This window comes from Somniosus microcephalus, chromosome 4 (assembly GCF_052327205.1).
Source record: "Somniosus microcephalus isolate GS21.2 chromosome 4, FLI_Smic_1.0, whole genome shotgun sequence".
Classification (NCBI taxonomy): domain Eukaryota; kingdom Metazoa; phylum Chordata; class Chondrichthyes; order Squaliformes; family Somniosidae; genus Somniosus; species Somniosus microcephalus.
The window spans coordinates 163809332-163815331 of record NC_140990.1 but is presented as its reverse complement, the minus strand read 5'-3'; positions in this window follow the sequence as shown (position 1 = coordinate 163815331).

The following is a 6000-nucleotide window of genomic DNA, read 5'->3' as shown; positions in this document are numbered from 1 at the left end:
GACCAAGGTCATACACTGTTAGAACTGAGGAAGGACAGATTCTCAGGAGGAACCACCATTCCCTCCTAAAAACACAAGAGACTATTCAAGACCAGATTGATGACAATGCCGCAACTGCATCTTGTCATTCACCGCCAGAACAATCTCATGAAGACACATCAGACTTACCCGTGTTGAGAAGATTGACACGTGAAGTAAAAAAGCCTGATAGACTTAATCTTTGAGTACAATGTAAAGCTTTGAAAATGTGTTGACTGTTGTGAAAATGTTTATGTTTATAGAGCACTAACAAAAGTGTTACTGATATTATCTTTATTGTTTTCTTGAAAGTTGATTGATATTGATTTTGTTAAACCTCAAAGAAAGGGGGATGTAATGATCAATAACATGTCATTCTATAGTGGACACTAGGTGGAGCCGTAGAGCTGTATGTAGCTGTATGTATATAAGACTACACTACCCAGCTGTATGCATATTAAGACTACATTACCCATGGGGCACTAGGCTACCCACAAGGCAGCAGTCAAGATGGATGCCTCTACAGATACTGTACCTAGTCCACATGTGCTCAATAAAAGTGTCTAGCAAAAGCTAGCTGTGTTCATAATAAGAATGTCTATTTATTAATGAACATAAGACCACCCACCCCCCTAACCATCACCCCATCTCCTCCAATCTCCAGCCCCCCCCCCGTGGCCTACTTCCCTCCTCCTCCATTCACCGGCCCCCATGACATCTCCCCTCCACCTCCGATCTCCAGCTCCCCGTAACCATCTCCTCTGCTCCCTGATTTCTCCAGCCACCCACGATCTTCTCCCCCCTCCCTGTTCACCATCATTCCCCTTCCGCGATCTTCTCCCCCTGACCCCCGATCTCTCCCAGCCCCTTCCACGATGTTCCCCTGCTGCCCCACCGACCCACAATCTCTCCCAGCCCCTTCCATGATGTTCCCCTGCCGCCCCGCCGCCCCACCGACCCACGATCTCTCCCAGCCCCTTCCACAATGTTCCCCTGCCGCCCCACCGACCCTCGATCTCTCTCCTCTCTGGTCCCCTTCTGTAGCCTGGAGCCACAGGCCTGCCCACCCGACAATTTCAATCTGGCTGGCTGCGGAGGGGAAACAAATTCCAGAAATGCTAATCAGGCCCTGCTGTTAAATTCGGGAGGACCTGTGGGAAACCCATTCTTCCAGGTTTCCCAACCACTAAACAGCACCCCCTCCCCATCGCTCCTTCCCACCTCCGAGTTAATATCGGGGTTGTTAACTCTGTTTCTCCCTCTGTGATCAAATTTAATATATGAAGCGTGTAAGCAAGCATATCCTTGCTCTCAGTAAAGTTAGAGAGATCCAACCCCCCAACACACTCTCAGTAAAATCAGAGGTCTCAGCCCCCAGCCACCCACATGCTCAGTAAAGTTAAGGAGGTCTAAGCAACCCATGACCCACCCCCTCACCACACCCTCATCACCAAGCACTTTGTAAAGATTCCCTTCCTGCCCCACCCCCCATGTTAACTGATACTGATAACAGTTCCCTCGCTCAGGGACTGTCCCCCTTGCCTTTCGAATCTGCCATCATCACCCTTCATCTCAATAAATCCACTCTTAACCCCTCTGTCCTTGCAATCTATCACCCCATCTCCAACCTCCCTTCCCTCTCCAAAATCCTAAAATGTGTTGTCATCTCCCAAATCCATGTCCATCTTTCCCGCAACACCATGTTTGAATTCCTCCAATCAGGTTTCTGCCCCCGCCACAGTACTGAAACGGCCCTTATCAAAGTCACAAATTACATCCTATGTGACTGTGACCATGGTAAACTATCCCTCCTCGTCCTTCTCGACCTGTCTACAGCCTTTGACACGGTTGACCACACCATCCTCCTCCAACACCACTCTTCCGTCGTCCAGCTGGGACCACCCTTGCTTGGTTGCATGCTAACCTATCCAGTCATAGCCAGAGTACCTCCTGCAATGTCTTCTCTTCCCACTTGCATCATTACCTCTGGTGTCCTCCAAGGATCTATCCACAAACTCCGTTCCCTAGCCACCAGCTCCTTTCCTCTCCCTGGCCACTGCCTGAGGCTGAACCAGACTGTTCACAAACTTGCTGTCCTATTTGACCCTGAGATGAGCTTCTGACCACATATCATCTCCATCATAAAGATTGTCTACTTCCACCTCTGTAATATCGCCCGTGTCCGCCCATGCCTCAGGCCTCATAATTTTGTTACCTCCCGACTTGACTATTCCAACACTCTCCTGGCCAGCCTCCCATCTTCTACCTTCCATAATCTTGATCTCATCCATACCTCTGCTGCTCGTATCCTAACTAATCATGTTCACCTATCACCGCTGTGCTCGCTGACCTACATTGACTCCTAGTCCACCAACACCTCAATTTTAAAATTCTCAAACTCGTGCTCAAGTCCCTCCATGGCCTCATCCCGCTTTATCTCTGTAACCTCCTCCAGCCCCACAACCACTCAAGATCTCTGCATTCCTCCAATTCTGCCCTCTTGTGCAACCCCGATTTTCATCGCCCCACCATTGCCAGCCATGCCTTCAGCCATCCAGGCCCCAAGCTTTGGAATTCCCTCCGTAAACCTCTCTGCCTCTCTACCTCTCTCTCCTCCTTTAAGACTGCTCAAAACCTACCTCATTGACCAAGCTGTCTTAATGACTCCTTATGTGGCTCGATGTAAATTTTTGTCTGCTTACACTCCTGCGAAGCACCTTGGGATGTTTTGCTACGTTAAAGGTGCTATATAAATGCAAGTTGTTGTTGTTTGACTACACACTATAGTCATACTCCATGAGGTACCCATCCCAAGCTGAGGAGGTTTCAAACACAACTGCCCCCCACAGTTAGTTATGCTGCCATTTTAGTGTGGCTAAAAAGTGCAAACCATTTCTTGAAATGCTAAAGCTGGCATGTACATGTTGTGATTGGGGCCATGTGTTTCTCTGAAAGGATGGTTTGATGACCTGATAGCTTCCCTTGTCTATACTTATCTTGGTGATCTTAAGAAATTGATCCGGATTTATGTGGGAAGCACATTCTACCATTCATTTCGGTGAGAAACAAAATGCACTTTGTTTACAGGTGATATTAATGAATTCACTCCAGCCCTGGGGAGGTGGGTTTGGAGGTGGGACTGCCGGGAAAATGGCAAAATTTGGGGGCGGGTGCCCAACCCGCTCCCAACCCGCCTCCATGCCATCTTGCCAGGAGGCGAGTAGCCGTCCCGTGCCGGGTCCCGTCTCCTTGGAAGCGGGAAGAGGGTTACAGCCACTTAACTGCCTGTTAACAGGTAGTTAACAGGCAGAAAATAGGGTTGTCCCCATTTTGCCCACACAAGTGCGGGCTTCCCGAAGGCCCCGAAACCCACCAGGGTCAGCGAGGCGAGCAGTCGGTCTGTGGGGGTCGGAGGGGTCCAAAAGTGTGCTGTGGAGGTGAGTGATGGGTGCAAGTGTGGAGAGGTGAGTATCTGAGGTAAGTGCAAAATGTTAGAAAAAATATACTTACCTTTGTTTCTTCCTGCAGGCTTCAATCGGTGGGTATGCGGAGAGTCTCGCACCTCCGTGGTAGAGATGACAGGTGGCCATAGCATTCTCCAATGCAGCACCCATCTAATTTCTACAAAAGAAAGAAGTTTGATGAGGCCTTGAATTCAAGAACTCATCAAACTATAGAGAATGTCAGTGTTTGACAGCTTCACAGAGCTGTCAAACGATGATGAAACGTCATACGTTGCGTTTTCTGTACCAGCTTTCCCTTAATTGGCCTGCTAAGCCCGCTGGGCAGGCTTAACAAGGTCAATCAAGGGGAAATAGCGTGGGTTGGCCAGAAGTTGATGGAGGCCGGACTGAAATCCAACAAGTGGGAGTCCGGCCTCCAAAAGCTCCCCACTGGCAAAATCCAGCCCTAAGTGACACATTGACCTCGACTTTCGTCTCGATTGTGGTGCAAAATGGGCGGTATCGGAACGGCAGCCTGTTATTCACAGCGGCTGGTATTCAGTTCCATAAACATTTCAAAGAGATTAATTGATAGTCAAGGGAGGGGGAAGCACATCTGGGGAGCAGCCTTTTAGACTTACGATCCAGCAAGGTGTAAAGTAGGCCCCAATATGTACTAAAATCAGCTTTTAGTACAGCTTCAAAATGATGTCTGTCGGTACTGGGAGCAGTCAGTCTGGAATCAGTAATGTGCAATGATTGCATGAGAGGCTGAGGATTGGTTTCTTCCCGGTCAATACGATCCGAGCACATAATTCTGGAATACTTGCAGCATTGTTCCCGTAGCGTTTCGCACTTGAGATGAATGAACAGTTTTGCCACTGATTTCTCCCTCCGTCCCGGCGCTATTCATTCAGGAAATCGACGTAACCCCAACGCCTGCAACAAGAAAGCGCAAAAACGTCGGAAAATCGGAAATTAATTGTAAAAATTCAAGAAAGTAACAATCTGAGAAAATTGCAAAATTATAAATTCACTTCTTGGAGAAAAAAAACTTTGTTTTAAATAAACTCATATCAGTTCGACTTTTGTTAATATCAACATATGCACATTCCAAAGGACTTGAAAATTGTTTTGAAAACGCGGCAAATGAAGGGAAATGTAGAATAGGACAGATCAAATATGGGAGAACAGTGACAAAAGAATCCCCCGGAAATGATCAGTTTGATTTATAGAAGTAAATCTGAGCAAAAATTCGTGATTTATGATAAAAGGTCAAAACCGGGCCCCCGGGAGAGCGGGCAATCTAAATCCCAAATACACAAAATTAAAATGGAAATGACAAACAATGGGAAATGTCAGAAACTCAGCAGAAACAAAAACAAAAATCCTGGACAATGAAAAATATGTCAATAAAATTAATTAAAATTAAACAAAACACTAATCGCTGAAATAATTAAAAATTCTAAGAAAATTTGAATTGGGAAATATGGAAGTCAAAAGTGAAGAACTAAACACACAAACACATAAAAATCCCTCCGTTTCCTTTGACTGAAATCGTTCAACTGGACAGTTTAAATTTGTAGAAACCCATATTTACTCACATTAATAGCGGTATAAAAATGGGAAATTGCTCCCGAATTTATTGTTCTGAAGTCAAAACATAACATAATGCAGGAAATAAAATAAATTAATAAACTAAAATTCTGAAAATAAAAAAGAAATTAGGTATATCGAAAGCCTGTTAAATATAAACACGGAGTCAGGGCCCAGAATATGTTTTATTCTAAAAAATTAATACATTAAAATAATACTTTTAAAGATGATAGTGAAGTGCTTTAAAACAACAGGCATATTTTTGAAATCTTGCCATGTAACGTTGATATTATTTGATAAAATGAAATCTGGAAACATTTCCTGTGCCTTAAACATGTATACCCATAGATGTGACTCTGAAGAACCAAGCACATGCCTACTTAAAAATCCAATATCTTGCAGAATTATTTATTATTTTAATTTGTCCTACTTTTAACATCTGGGAATTCCATCTACATTTATTTTGCTTAAATCAAAATCACAGAAAATGCTGAGAGAGTCACAGAAAAAAAATGCAAAAGATTGCAAGTATTTCTGAAAATCAAAAAAAAAATCTAGAAAATTCGTGGGAAATTGAAACAAATACATCTTGGGAAATTAAAATCCAAATAATTTTCACAAACAATAAAAAGTCAGAAATTAAATTAAAATCACCAGAGTAATTTTTAGACTGGTAAATTAACGGCTCGAAACATATTTTACAATTCTTCCATTTGAAGGATTTTATTTGTTTCTGGCTGACTCAGACCACTAGAGAGCGCTGTCAGATTAACCATCGTCAAAGGACGCGAAACCAAAATCTATGGGCCACTTCTGTGCAGGAAACCGATCAATATTATCGGACTCATAAAGAATTGAATCAAAAAGAGCGAAACCTTTTTTCTCTGAGTGTGTCACTCCAGCGGTGGGAGACTTGGAATTCGGCAGAATTCCAATATATTTA